The sequence below is a fragment of the Podarcis filfolensis genome, assembly GCF_964270895.1.
Source record: "Podarcis filfolensis genome assembly, chromosome: 3".
Taxonomy (NCBI): domain Eukaryota; kingdom Metazoa; phylum Chordata; class Lepidosauria; order Squamata; family Lacertidae; genus Podarcis; species Podarcis filfolensis.
In genome coordinates this window covers 63,134,055-63,150,175 of record NC_139606.1, presented here as the reverse complement: position 1 = coordinate 63,150,175, position 16,121 = coordinate 63,134,055, and the positions used below count along the sequence as shown (strand labels likewise).

At 41.6% G+C, this 16,121-nt stretch overlaps 1 long non-coding RNA gene across 1 annotated transcript; it reads left to right on the top strand.

Moving 5' to 3' along the window:
• The first annotated feature begins 2,389 nt into the window (after positions 1-2,389).
• On the top strand, positions 2,390-7,924 carry LOC310758220. The gene is made up of 2 exons (XR_014545650.1): positions 2,390-2,510; positions 7,719-7,924. It is a non-coding gene; the product is annotated as an uncharacterized lncRNA (long non-coding RNA).
• Positions 7,925-16,121: the final 8,197 nt, after the last annotated feature.

Below are 16,121 nucleotides of genomic sequence, written 5' to 3'. Positions count from 1 at the left end.
ATCAAAGAATCATTTCAGTTAAATGCGTTGTAAACAAGGGTTGCCATATTTCAAAAACCAGGACACCTCGAAAGTTGTTATTTTAGGAAGTCCTATGTAAACTTTGTATGAGGTTGGCAAAAACAGAACTCCACAGCGCCATCTGCGTCACAGTGTGTGGTGTTCGTATGGAGGCCCCAGTCGTCTCACAGACTATTGACCCGTACACCACTAATCCACTGCCAGCAACCAGGTCCTCCCCGATAAAATCACTTAGTCTTAGTCAGGTTCTCAAGGTAACAAAGAAGAGTGTAGTTTGCTGTAGACACAAACAAACTTTAACTGCATTCCAAACGTTGTTACTCTTTACCTTCTTGGTCTTATTTTATCCTGTCTCTATATCTTCTACCTCTCCTCACACAAGAACCCACTGCACTAACTGTCTCTCTATTTCCAACTGCCTGCCAACTGCTTTTCCAACTGCCTTTCCCAACCAACCAACCCACTAAAACCAACCAACTACCCACCATCAACTAACTCAAACCTCGGGCTAAGCCCTTTTATAAACGGGTAGGCTCCGCCTCCACTTCCCTATTGGTCTACATTTTTAACCTTTGCTCTCCCCGCTGCACAGACAGTTTCTAAATGAATGGGCAAATGCCACACAGTGTTATAGTGCATAAACAACGTATATAAAGAACTTTTTCCTGGCCAATGTAGCTGAGTCCACAGATTTTGGGAGCTTGCCTCAAATGATTAAAATCTAGGCCTAACAACAACTAAAATCTGCACACCTTAAGACATCACTAGTACTAGTGCCAGGGCTGGCCCAATACATTTTGCTGCCTGAAACATCACCTCCTGTTCCATGTGCAGAAGTTGACCAGACTGGCAGCTGAATCTGCCAATTGGTCAGTGTGTGGGGTTCACCTAATGAGCCCCGTCAGTAGAAGCCCTGAGCAAGGACTTCTGCTTGTACAATGGGGCTTCCCTTCTCTCCTCTCCCTGAGTGCCCCAAAATTGGCTGAAGGGGAGTGTTAGCAGAACTCTCAGAGCAGCAAATGGGGTAAAGAGATGGGAGGGGGAATCAATCTATATTGTATAGTTGGGAAAGGTTCAGAAATGGACAACCAAAACGATCAAGGGAATGGAGCTTTCTTCCGCTATGAAGAAAGGTTGCAGCATTTAGGACTTTTTAGTTCAGAGGAAAGGCAAGAGGCGAGAAGTTTATAAAATTATGCATGGCATGGAGTAAGTGACTAGAGAAAAGTTTTCCCCTTTCATAACACTAGGATTCATGGACATCCAATGAAGCAGAGTGTTGGAAGATCCAGGGCAGATAAAAGAAAGGACTTCACCACGCAGGGTACTGGTTCCTTCAAGCAGCAGTGATGGCCACCAGCCTGGGAGGGAGCAAATCCTATCAACTCTGAATGATAGGATTCTCAGGGTCACAGTTCATTTATCAGCCATTTGACAATACAGTAGTTTTCTACTTTTTCTCCATATTTCTTTTTCTCCTATATTTTTGTAAGAAAAATGGTCGTCATGCTGTAATATCAACTTCATGCATGGTGACAGAACAGCAGGCAAGCGAGCAAGTAAGGGAGGTGATAAGTGAGTCCAGGCAGGCTGCTGAGGAAGGAGTGACATTTAAAGGAGAGCAGAAGGAACTTCACAGAGTGATTTTCCATTAAATGGTGCTGGAGTGGCGTTTAAAGGAAGGTGGGAAGCAATTTGGCCAAGTGCTCTATGAAGTGATGCTTAAGGAGGGTGGGAGAACATTCATAGGGGAATCATAGCTATGTTATAACATTACACTATATACAAAGTCAGAACAGTTTCTTTCAAGCTCCTTTGGATGCTTGCTGTTCAGTTTCATCAAAATTAGCTTGAATGTTTGATACAAATTGCAATAGCTGTAAATATTTGCACATATGCTCCATGAAACTTGCAAACCTTGGAATGCCTTGATAACTTTGCGAAATAGGTCTAGCAGATATGTTCAAAGGTGAAGCATGAAAATAAGCTCAAATTCTTGTGGGAAGGTTTACTTTAGCAGAGTAAAACAATCCCCTTTATAAGTTTATGCAGGGATTAGCTTGTTGTTGACTCGTCTGAGTTCTACTAATAAAGATGCCTTCTTGGTTAAAAATCCTCTTAAAGAATACACACACAAATCTGATTCATGTTACTATAAAACTATTTTACTCTCAGATTCATTCAGGTTTACAGAACTGTACCTGAAGTCAGGCTTAGGTTACCTAACAAGCAAATAAACTATACCAGAGGGAAGTTGGTCCTGAGGTGACTGCAACTGAGCAGTTATTTTCAAAACTACCAGCAACCGACAAACTGGTTGTTACAGCAACTGGTTAGAACATGGAGGCTGTTAGTCCTCTGTTGGAATGTTGCACTTGACTGCACCTTTACATCCCACAATTCTTTCATTTTCTGCAGAAGATTTTCAGCCTATCATCTAGTATCTCCTTTTTCCATTTCATTGCAGTATGGCTGAGGGTTTCAACAACGTAAGCATAACTTCTGCTAATAGCTGCATTAGCTTTGGTTTGAGCCTCCCATCTTGTGTCTGATACGTGTTTAGGAACTTTTGACTCAAGAGACAAGAATTTTTTTAGCACTGCCCAACTTTTTATAAAAGCTGAGGAAAATCAATAAAGCTCATTTATTGTATGTGTGTGTGGGGGGTGGGGGTGGGGGTGGGGAATCACTGCATCTAGGGCACGAGTCAACTGTGTTACGTCCAACTAGATTTAGGGAATGTCCAGCCATGGAAGAAACTTTGCTAACTTGTTCCTTTCCAGAATGTTTTTGTTGACCGCTGTCATACTTTCCAGCCATATTTGCTCCATTGCCATATGGTTTTCCTCTACATTTACTGACATCTGTTTCAAGGTCACTGAAGCAGCTCAGTCATACTTTCACCAGTGTGATCTTTCAGTTAAAAGAAAACCTCAGAGAAATATATCTAACAAGTCAGTTGATCAACACAGGAAACATCAGGAGTTGAATCGACTGATAAACTAAAATAACTTGCCTGTTTGATGTTGCTCAGTATTGCTTCTCAAATTGTATCAGCCATCAACTAGATAACGTTTTCACATATGGTTTTGGATAAGTTGACCAGAACCTTTACTTCCATACTGATTTTTGTGAGCACACAGGAAGGGATCAAATGTTTCATCATTTCCCTTGGAGAGAGAAGCTTGGCATCTTAACACTACAATTGCATGGGCCAATCGTAGACTGCTTGACATATTCAACTGTGTCATTACCCTCTTATATCTTGCATAAACTTCCTCTTCTCTGGGAATCACTTTATTGAAATGCTAAGCACAATTATTTCAAGTGTTTAAGACTAACAACAACTTCCAAAGTTTTGTAATTAAAGGAATGGGTACCACTTCATTTGCTATTCCTCTGTGTTAATTTTGAGAGCAGCATAGAATTTATTAGCAAATATATTAAAATAATACAGCACAGATTACAATCTGGAAAAAGAGGGGAACTAATTTTTCTGAGACCTTTTGTCTGTGATTTTTGTCTAATCAGTAAGGATTATATGTATTTATGATTAAATCAATAGCTCTAAAATTGAAAAGTGCTCAACAACTGAGAATAGCAATGTAAATCACAGCAGAGGCTATTTCATTTCATGGTGAAAAACAGTAAAAATCTATGTCAAAGTTTAATACAGAATAGATTGTGACATATTTATGTGGAATGAAAAGCAAAGAAATCATTTGAAATATTTGTCTTATTGAGAGTATAATTAGGAAAGAAAATTGGATCACTGGAAGATCTTTAGAAAAGGTAAGTGCAAAATGCATTTTTAAAAAATGAACAAATGAATGAGTCTGAGATAAAGGGCAGAATTTAGGATTTATGATTAGCTTAGATTTGGAGCAGAATCCTATTCTTTCCTAATACCACCATAGGAAAGGACACTGTAAGATTCAGGAAAATTGAGATCAAGTGATCTAAGCGTGATCTGTCAGCATGAGCATGAGTCAGTATGTTGTCCTGAGGCAGCTAATTGGAAGCTGTGTTGCATCAACACCAGACAATTATAATTATGCAGCCATGCCAGCCTATTAACATAGCTACTTAGAACCAAGTTTTAAAAATGAGCAGGGAAAGAGGCAAATTATTCATTATCCTCAGATGGAGATGACAACTTGTGCTTACAAAAAGCATGGATCAGAAGTAAAAGCACACCATATCCATTGCTTAGTTCCACAGAGCCCCCGTTTTTACCATTCACTTACTGGCTATAAGATAGGAGTGCAGCTAGCCCAGAAATCAAGCACAGTACAACGGAGGGCAGACATAAGCTGCAACAAAGCATTACAGCCCATTCCCCACGACTTTGGACTCCCATGCCTGAGGAGCAATAATTATTCATGAGCAGAGGAAGAAAGCCATGACTGGAAACAAATGAAAGAGCACAAAGTGCTTGGCAGAAGCAGAATGCTTGCAAAAACAATAACATCTGACCAAGGACAACAGAACACCACAGAATATTTGAAGTGAGCCATACCCACCAATGGAGCACATGAAACTCAGAGTGGTGGGGGAGGGGACTGTGAGCTTTCTCCTTTAGAAATTAAGTCAACAGGATGAAAACAAGCAGTGCAAGACAGAAACGGGCATGTTAAGTGCCCTGATATGAAATAGCTCAGTCAGTAGAGCATGAGACTCTTACTCTCAGGACTGTGGGTTCGTCCCCACATTGCAGGGGCTTGGACTAGATGACCCTTCTGGTCCCTTCCAACTCTACAATCCTATGATTCTACGAAAGTGAGGACTACAATATCGTAATCATAGCATATTAAGCTAGCCAATATATTCAACCCTCCCCATTTATATATCACTTACTATTCACAGATCTTGGATTTACATTGAAAATTCAAAAACATTATCAAAATATACAGACATATAAGAATCACAATTTCAAATGATTTGCCTTAAGAAAAATCAAAACACATAAACACACAACAACCCCAACAACTATATTAAAAAGCATCATGTTTGAATGAGGCATATACTTCTTTCAAAAGCAGCTTTATACATCCATTTTCGACTAACATGCAAAGCTTTTGAATCCATAGGTGCCCTGTTCTGTTCAATGGCATTAATAGATAATGTTTTGTAAAAATGAAGAATTTTCTCTTACACAAAATACAATGTGAAGTTCCTCTGTGTGCAAGACCACAAATTACATGGTGTATCTTATCATAACCTGTCCTACAATATTACGGTGATGATGTACTTGTGAAGATCAACTGTGTTTGGACAAGGCAAGCAGATAAATACCGTATTTTTCGCCCTATAGGACGCACTTTCCCCCCTCCAAAAATGAAGGGGAAATGTGTGTGCGTCCTATGGGGCGAATGCAAGCTTTCGCTGAAGCCTGGAGAGCGAGGGGGGTTGGTGCGCACTGACACCTCTCGCTCTCCAGGCTTCAGGAAGCTCTCCGCTAGCTGTGGGAGAGCTGCGCGAAGTCGCGCAGCTCTCCCATGGCTAGCGGAGAGCTTGCCTGCACCCAGAACCTTGGGGCGTGCTGAGCTCAGCACGCCCCAGGCTTCCGGCTTCACACAGCTCTCCCACGGCTAGCGGAGAGCTTGCCTGCACCCAGAAGCTTGGGGCGCGCTGAGTTCAGCATGCCTCAGGCTTCGGGCTTCGCGCAGCTCTCCGCTAGCCGTGGGAGAGCTGCGCAACGTCGCGCAGCTCTCCCACGGCTTGTGGATAGCAGCCTGTTCTGGGGGCTGGGGTCGGGGGAAGCTTGGGCTTCCCCTGCCCCAGCCCCGCACCTGGGGGGGGGAAATATTTTTTTTTCTTTATTTCCCCCCCAAAAAACTAGGTGCGTCCTATGGGCTGGTGTGCCCTATGGGGTGAAAAATACAGTAGGTACCGCTGTGGTGGGAAGGTAAGTGGCATTTCCGTGTGCTCTGGTTTCCATCACGGTGTTCCGTTGCGCCAGAAGCGGTTTAGTCCTGCTGGCCACAAGACCCAGAAAGCTGTCTGTGGACAAACGCCAGCTCCCTCAGCCTGCAGTGAGATGAGCACCACACCCCATAATTGCCTTTGACTGGACTTAACCGTCCAGGGGTCCTTTACATTTACCTTTAACTAGATGCCATCACTCCCACTGCGCTGTTCATTTCAGTAATGAAATATGTTGGGTCTGATAACAACATTCTATCTGTATGGTTTTGCAAATAAGTGCTGCCAGGATAGAAGCACATAGAACTCCCATGTACTATGATTCTATACTCTCTCTTGAAAGACCTTATTTTCATTTCTATGTCTGTGGCCGTACATTTCCTCTTGACATGTCATCTCACCTTGTTCTATTTTCTTATTATCTATTTCCTCTGATTAGATAAATGGAAGATATTTCTCTCTTTTCCCCCCAAGTCATTTAGGCTGCACTTCTGTTGGCCTTGAGAAGATGTCCTAGGAGCCATAAGACAGAGGTTGACTTTCAGAGAGTGTGAACTGACCTCATGGGGCCCCTCCCTATCACTGCAGGGACCTTTTCGGGGACCCTTGCCCTCCTGATGTCAAAGCTTCAGTGGTGTCAGAGGCAAAAAGGAACTGAGCAGGCCAGGGATGGGTCAGGGGAAGAAGTGGACCAAAAGAATCAATAGCCTTCCCATGCTCCAGTGACAAAGCTTAGTGTGTGCAACCCCCGCTCTCTCTGCTTGTGTGTCAGTCCCACAAGGGAACAGAACACCCAAATGGGGCTCATGAAAGTCTAAGACAACAGTAGACAGACTGGACCATCACAGTCACCTTTTCCACAGTGTGAGCAATGGAAAACAATGGAACACAATGGGAAAAAGAAGAAATAACCAAATGATTACAGAATCTGTTGTGTTCCCCCTTATTCTTTCAGTTGTGAACATGAGGGATGAAAGATTAAGGGTAATGTTTCTGTCACAATGTACAGCTGCAGATGTTGCTGGTAAATACAGAATGCCTTGGCTTAATTTGCCTTTGGCTTTTGTTCATTTGTGTCTCAACCTTAGTATCATTTTTCAATACAATGCTCAATTATATTTGCCCAAAGAACAGCTTTATGGATTTTTTTCCATTGTCTTCACATGAAAAGCCACAATCGTTTGTGACATCAAGACAATAACTCAGCAAGAAACCAAAATACTACAATGGTTTGTTAGCTACCAATGAGCGGGAGGGAGGGAGGGAGGGAGGAGAGTTTCTCGTTTAACAACAGAGAGCAATAATCTTTTACTGAATTTTGATAAACATAACAATATAAAGGAAGAAAATACAAGGCTGGTATGCTGCTCCACATATGATGGGATGTAGGACATTGTGATGTGGCACCTACACAAGTATATTTCTGTATGCAAGAAATGTTGAGTGCAACTTGGGGTGTACACAGAACTCAGGTGAAATGATGGAATTCTCATCAAAGCTTTCCCACTACTTGAAAAGGGAATTTTGGGGCACTATACACAGGGAGAAAAGCATTAATCCATTCAGGGTGAGGACAATGTTTCATGCTCTCACTCTGAAGTGCCTTTGTGGTATCATTCAGAGGGGACCCATTGAAATTAATGGACCCAAGTTAGTCATGTCCATTAACTTCAGAGATGGATTTACTCTGATGAGCATTGGATACAACTTTATGTAGCCGGACAGATTTGAATAGCATCATGATATCACACTTGTTCTATGATTCCTGACAGGTTGAGATCAAACAGCAAAGGAGAAGAAACCCTGAAAAACTGTGTCAAACCAGCAGCAGAGAAGGGAAAACACTGGTTGCAACTCAGAAAAGGCTTTTGAGGCACATTTTGTATTCCTGAAAATGTTATTTCCATGCCAATAATATTCACAAGTTAAAACACAGAATAGGGTGGACAAATAAATTCAGGGTTTTGTATGTGCAGGAGAGACTCTTCATGCATACTATACATGTTGGTTCTTTTCGTTGTGATGTGGAGGCTTGATGAATTCATTTTTTTCCTTATTTTGGTGTGAACCAACCACCCAGACTAATATATGGATCATCACATAGGTTACCTTTTCAGCTTTTGCACTTCTCCAAATTCTGCAATGTTATCAGCTGAAAAACACACTGAGTACATTTTAAATGTATGTTTTAAGATTGAAAAAAATATATAGAAATGTGTATTTTGTGAAAATATAAATGCAGGCTCTCCCCCACCAAAAAAATGCAGATTAAGGTGGGAACAGAACATGACAGAAAGATGATGAATGAACACATGTGAAAGTGGCTAGAGAAAGACAGACCCATCCATCCCATCGAAAGGGGCTTCAGATTTTAATCTTGGAATCAGCTCTAGATACAACATTGCCCTGAGGCAATGTGTGCGGTTATATATGAGGCTTCATCTGCACTGTACAGATTCAGCCCATCACCTCAGTTTCCATCTGGTCTCAATGCATAGATAAGTAAGAATGGCTCTCCCTCTTCTCTTCCCCTTGCCCATTGCCCTGATTTCAGATTCATGTCCAAAGCATAGGCTGCTGCCTTCTAGAAAACCCCTTGCACTAGCCATGTCCATTTCTATAGCACCTATATAGCCGCTAGCTGCATCATCGTTAGTGAGAATGGCAGAAAATTCTTCAAGACTGCATGGAAATCAGGCTGTGTGAAAGCCCAGTAACATTTTTAATTAATCCCGCCAAGCTCTCTGGTGTACGGTATTAGCAAGTCTAAATGGAAGGAGATCAACCTACTAATTACTGAAGCCTGTTAACTGTGCCTGGTCTTGTAAACCAACCTCATGCAGCCAGATGCATCTTCTGGGCAAAGGGGACATTAATTCTTTTCTTTTGGCAAGTCATGTGCAGTGGTAAAAGAAACCCAGATTGAAGTGGGAGTTTCTCTTACCCTCACTGTTTTTTTTAATTTTTTTGGAAACGACACTCTGAGAGTAGATTACCCGATTTGCTTGCTTGCCTCCAATAACAAATTCAACATTAACTAATGAGCATGTACACACTTATACCAAGGACATGCCTATGGGTTTGTTCATTCGGGGCTTGATTAGATTTATGCAGTGCATTGGATCCTTGCAGTCCATATGCGCAAGAGGATTCAGATCATGCTCTCGCTCCCCACTGCCCAGCAGCCCAATACACACAATGCACAGAGATGATTGCAGGCTGTCAGAATTAACTTTCCCAGCTCTGTGAGTCTTGGCAAAATAGATCTCATTGACATTTTGCCTCTGGGAAATTTGCTAGATGACAGGTGGGCTGAGCTTTGGCTTGTCTGGAGCCTGGAGCCAAGGTTGTAACCGTTAAGGAGTATTCAACATTGTACCAGCAAGGCTGCCAAGAACTGAACTTTTTAGAACAGGGAAAGGTATGATCAGCCCTCCATGATGATAGGCCTCACTGTGCATGCATCAATTTCACAGTGAAGAGTGTTTATGGTGTCTAGAATCCTATGTGACGTTGCAGATAATTCACATTCCCTGCTGCAGTTCGGAGTCCTGACTGCAATCCCTGCACAAGCAGCTCTTACACATTGGGAGCTCATGCTGATGATTCCAACAGACACAGGTGCCTCTTTCTGTGCTGTCATTTTACTGCTTCCCATTGAAATGGAAAGGGCAGTCCCTCCCAGATGGGAGAGTTCCATTTGTGCATTAGAGGATCTGACCCCATAAGCATTTATTAGATTGTGGTTCATGTCCTTAAAACCAAAATCCATTCTCATTCTGCAAACATAGTATTCAGCTATGCAGGGCGCATTCAGTAGATTGTTTCCCACAAAAATGAAAGGCGTTTGTTTGCCACAGGCCTCTGGGATTTGTACCTCTGTGATGACTGTGAGATGAATGTGTAATACAGGAGATGGAGTCCACTGCTGTAATGCGGTTCTACTCGATTCCTTATTATTCAGTCTAAAGAGTACAATAACACATCCCTTTGGAGTGTGTGTGTGTGTGTGGGGTGCAATTAGGCAGGTGCTGTAGCATCTGCGGAGCAAGAGGTATAAGTGTAAATATGTCATGGTAATCATTTGGCACAAGAAAAATGGGGATGTGTTTGTAATTGCATTTGTTGATGATCAAGGAGTTTCTCCTGGAGGAGTAATTTTAGCCTTTCATGATGGAACTGAGAAAGGCAGTTTCACACAGCAAGCTCACACAGATGCTGGGAGGAAATGCACATTAAAGATCTGGTTGCAAATTCAAGACATCAGAGGGTGACTGAGCATTTCATTTCCTCATGACATGTAATTTAGAGCATCTCCTAAATAGGTCTTATTTTTCCCTTAATGTGGTTGCCAAAACGACAACTGATCAGGTCTAGCAATCAATATGCCATTGATCTTTTTGTTTGTTTCTAGGGTGATGACCATGCTGAATTCCCTACCCCTCAAAAACCATTTAAAGCACCAGATTTTCTCCAATTAGTAGGTAGCCCAGTCCCTGACTGACAAACATTTTGCACTCACAAGCTCCCAGAGGTTTTGTAGACTGGCTGCTGCCTTAGCGTAAGATACCAGGCTGCTAATGTTTCCCCCTGAGCCTTGCTGATAAGATTTAAAAACACTGAGTTTTTGCTAATCTCTTGAATTTGTAAACCATATACAATGCTTTGCTCACACTATTTGTCTTTCATCCACATCTTTGTTCTTGTATGCATACCATGCTGTTATGTTCATCATTTAAGACCTATTTTATCACCACTGAATGCATTCAAAATGGTTAGCCATCACTGTGTAGGCAAACCAAATAGCCATCAGGAGCTATCAGTCTGAAGATCTCACCTGCTTCCTCTTCCTAGAAAGAGAGGAGGATACTCAGAGACTTTTGCCCAAGGAAGTGCTCAGATTTGATATTAAGCTTGGTGGAGGACAGCAGAAGAAACACAGAGTGAGAGAGAGTGTGGGGGAGATGCTCCCCATACAGACATGCCACATCAACAGATATGAAACCTCTGCATTCCACACCTTGACCGCCATTTTTTTTCCTAATCAGAGCAAAAAGTAAATGGATACAATTTTTATTAAAATTGTACATTAGTTGTTTTTCATGGAGTGGAGCCATCAGAAGGGCTGAGGAAGTTTTTTCAGCCTGAAAGCCACATTTTCTAGTGAGTCACATGCCAGGAAACACATATCACTGCTTGAAAAAACAATAGGCAAACACAGGCAGAACAATAGACGTGACTCTTAGCTTTGTCCAGTAGGCTACATTCCCATCGGGCAAAAATAAGACATTTCAATGCTCTCTCTCTTTCTCCATTACCCTCTTTTGTCATTCATACAGACAAGCTCAAAGACACATTCCCACATTCAATGAGGATGCAGAGGGTGTGGTCTGAGGAAAGGCCTGAGAGTCAGATTTGAAAGTCCACATTTGACACAGGCCAGAGGTTCCCTAGCCCACTGTGGAACAACATTGGGAAGTGTTCAAACACCACAGGCTATTTTTTTTTAAAAAAGCACAGAATACTACTTCTCTGATAACATCCTTTCAATGAAACAGTAGGAGGTAGCCTGCCTGCACGAAGATCAAATGCAGATCCAATTCTTATCACTGAGGCACAAAAACTACATGTTATATAATGCAAGATCCCATAAAATATGAAAGAGTAGAAACGACCTTCACATTTATGCCAACAGAATTGATTTTGGGTGAGTTGAAAAATTGTTTGAAAGATCAAAGGGTCAGTGTGATTGCTGTTAGAGCTTTAGACAAAAGTGCTGGGATGTCAGCGGGAGGTTTTGGCTCAGTATGTGCAGCACAACATGTCTAAATAGGATTCAGAGTACATCTTTTCAGAATAATTCCACCAGAACAGGCAGGTTGCATAGAAAGTGATTAGACTGACAAGGGTGCATAGCTTTGCTTACTGTATCCATGCCTCTTAATGGGCCATCAAATGACAGGAAATTATGACAGGAAGGCCAAGAGGGAAATTTAATTAGAAGGCCAAATAACTGTAATCTTTACACATTACTGTATTTTTATTTGCATGATGCATTTGCAGCCTCTCTTCATTGTATAATTATGCTAACAGAATCATTAGCAGCTAAATGATTCACAAGAGCAGCCCAAGCTGATGCAGCTAGTTCTCCTGTTCCATTATACACACAATTTCTGAGATCACAACAGTTTCAAGCATTTTCTAAATCATATAATGCACAAAAAACTTATTTTTTAAAAATGAAATCAAATGAAATAATCCTCTGCTAGCAGGTTATACACATGAGTAGCTTATATTTTACATCTTAGTCTAGGATGTCTTCTCAAGAAACCCTAATTGTTATGAAAAATTCCATTTGAGCAAAGCAATCAACTCACGGAATCAAGCAAGTGCTAGTGAAATGGAGCCGGATTCATAATTGAATCTATGCTATAAATCATATTTCCCTTATCTTTCTGTTGTTTTTTAGACAATGGCTGAATAAAGGAATATAGAGTTTTATGAGTTCTGGCAACTCATAAACAAAATTCAGTCACTGATGATTTAACTAAGAACAAAATACTCAGCCTAGCAGAATGCGATTGAGATAAATTAATTTTCTGTCAAAACAGGTTTTGGTCATGCTTTGAGTTGTTCCAGGTTCTTTGGATTATCCTTTCGGAGAAGGCAAGGGATATAAAAGGCTTGTGACTGCAATTTGCTTATCATTATTTCTAATGCTACAGTAAATAATAAGCTACAGTTATTTTAATTTAATGGGTTACTGAAAGTAGGTTGGGGAGCTGAATGAAAATGCTCAGAGGGTATGAATAATGGGTACTGATGTGGGGTCAGTTTCAGTGTTGCGGTCTGAGGACATGGGCACGATGCTTGCTGTGGTGAGGTCAACTGAGTGCCTTCCAGATCCTGGCCTATAGTAGGAAAGGATTGACTGGACTGGCCCAGAGAGTGCCCAAGGCCTTGAAAAAAGTCCTTCCTGGATCCAGATGTTTTAGAAAACTATTACCCAGCTTTTATCATTCTCTTTCTGGACGAGGTGATGGAGACGATGGTGGTCAGCCAGGTGCAGGTACTCCTGGAGATTAGACCCATTGCAATTTGGCTTCTATGCTTCCCAACCAAATAAAACACAGACAAAAAAAGAGGAGGCCATCACCACCCTCCCCTCAAACAGGAATTTCCTCCAACCAAGAAGTAGCCAAAAATTCCCCTTAAAAATAAAAAAATAGAACATTTGAGGAGCAGGAGACCTTGACAAGTCCAAATGGGTGTGTCCAAGGGTGCCATAGGGCCCTTGGGTGCCATATTGGGGACCACAGCTGTAGAGCATTCATATCAGGAAAGATACAGATCTTTTGCTTTAATTCTTATTTATTCTGTGTATTGGAACTGCTGTTATATATACACACCACCCTGGCAATGGCCTTATACCAGTTCTCTCTGATTGCTATATTTATAAAGAACTTGTCATTTTTATTCCAAAGACTTATCATATTCCTTCTAGAAATATTTCTTCCTCTTTTTGTGCCCATTTTACTAATGTGCTCTGGCTTCATCCTTCAACAATAATAGTTTATAAAAGGTTGCTAATGATTTGTATTTTATTTTTCGTTTTCCAAATTTGGTCATCTCACATATTTGTTGACTTGCTCTTCTGCTCCAAAAGGGCTTCTTCTGTTCAGAGAAATTAATACGACTCAGTGGAGGCTCCTGATGAGAAAGACAGTTTTCGGACTTCCGGGTTAGCGCCTCCGGTAATGGCTGAATTCCTCTGATCGGGAGGAATTTGCCTCGTGGAAATTCGGGTCTGGCCGCCACGGCGAAGGCGGAGACCCACTAAAAATCACAGGCGGGTGAAGCCTGTGAACGTGGGATTCGACTGGCATCTTTTGCGCCTCCCCTACTCACGGGGAAACCCGGTTTCGGGGATCCGGAGCGACGTGGGTTGAGCAGCGCGGTGCTTCGAATTGACTGCTTCTTCCACGGAGCGAAGCCGCATAGCTGTTGCCGGAGAGCGCTGACTTTTTCCTGTGGACAATTTGATCTTAAAGCAACTACCCGTGAGTAGAGCGGAGAATTGGATTTTTAAACGTCTTAATTTGGTGTCGAACGGGGCAGGTCCAAAACAGGAAGTCCACCTTCCCCTTCTGTAAATAGGCATGGTCGGCCAATTGGTGCCAAAGAAGGATAGAATTTTCTTTATGTATGCTACAACAGCAGCAAGAATACTTATCGCAAAGCATTGGAAGACACAAGATCTACCCACCCGGGATGAATGGCAGATGAAGTTGATGGACTACATGGAACTGGCGGAAATGACTGGCAGAATCCGAGACCAGGGAGAAGAGTCGGTGGAAGAAGATTGGGAAAAATTTAAAGTTTACTTACAGAAATACTGTAAAATTAATGAATGTTAGAAGGATGCTGGAATGAAGCTATATGGCTTTAGCAGAAATGTTATAAAGAATTAAGTAAAAATAGATTGTTAATGGGCCAAAGTGGAAAAATTAAGGTTAGATTGTGTTAAGATAAATTATAGAACAAAAATTGAGAAAGATGGAAAGGATTTGCTGAAATAGCTAATTGAATTAGAACAGTGTTCCCCAACCTTGGGCCTCCAGCTGTTTTTGGACTACAATTCCCATAATCCTTGACCACTGGTCTTGCTAGTGAGGGATGATGGGAGTTGTAGTCCAAAAACAGCTGGAGGCCCAAGGTTGGGGAACACTGAATTAGAATACAAAAAAGGGAGGTGTGAGGAGGTCGATGAAACAAAGACAAAGATATGGAAATATTGGATGTGCTTTTAATTGTTTTTGTTTTTCTTTTTGTTTTGCTGTGTTGTTTTTTGTTTTTTTTCTCTATGTATTGTAAGGTATTGATTTGTTTTGTTTAACTTTTCATTTTTTCTTTCTTCTTTTTTCTGTAATCTTTAAACTTTTAATAAATATTATTTTTTTAAAAAGAAGAAGCTGTTGCCGGAGAGCGCTGACTTTTTCCTGTGGACAATTTGATCTTAAAGCAACTACCCGTGAGTAGAGCGGAGAATTGGATTTTTAAACGTCTTAATTTGGTGTCGAACGGGGGAGGTCCAAAACAGGAAGTCCACCTTCCCCTTCTGTAAATAGACTGAAGCAATGAGGATGCAACCTGAAGTCGCGGAAAGCCCATTGTAAAGGACTAAATTTCCATCGGTAAAAAATACTAAACCCCCCTTGGTGGCAGGAGAAGAGGGGGGAAAGTTTTGGACTGAATATACCTGCAGGAGAGAGCGAACAGAATTTAAATATCACCGCTCTGATCCTGGAAACGGGCTGCCAGCAGGACGGACGTGTTTTAGAATGCTCATCGACTGTGATTAGAACGTTCACTGACAGCTAGTTAAACAAGAGAAATATATTGTTTCCATTGTCTCCTTCTGCGCTTAAAAAGGAGTTAAAGTAACTGAAAATTGAAACTAAATTTATTGTTTGAACTGTGTTTAAAAGGATTGATACAAATAGAAACTGTTTCCCTCTAGAGGAAGCCTTTGAAACTGTTACAAGAATTTCCAGCTGCAAGATAAAAAGCTGTGAGAATCTGGGACTGATCTTGAATCGGTTAAGAATGTCGACAGAAGAAGCCTTAGTGGCTGCATTATGTAAGATAAATGACTCACTGGAACAGCTCCACAAGAAGATGGACGTGACAACTACCAAAATTGATAATTTGGGACAAAGAGTGAACAATTTGGGACAAAAAGTGAACATCAATACAGAAACTATTCAGGAACTGATACAGGAATCTACTTTGACATGGCAAACTGTGGAGAAGGCTAGGGAGAAAGTCGTTGCCGTTGAACCTAAAGTAACACAAGTGGAGAGGGAGAGAGCCCCGGCCTTACAGATGCAATTTGATGACAATAAGTTGATGCCTTCCATGATTGAATTTAGTGAAAGTCAGATTTTGAGGATTGGAGCCCTGCCTGGAATGGAGAAGGAAAGTTTGATAGATCCCCCCACGCAGGGATTTGCTGATTTTTGGGACCTGGACTTGGATCGGGAGGAGATTGGAGTCGTGGGGGCCTTCAGATTTGGAGGAATCCTGAAACACGTCCTGAAATATCTTTTGGATCTTAGTTTTAACTATGGAGATTTGGTTGCTCTGTCGAGAAGGAATAAAAACATCGCTAGGTG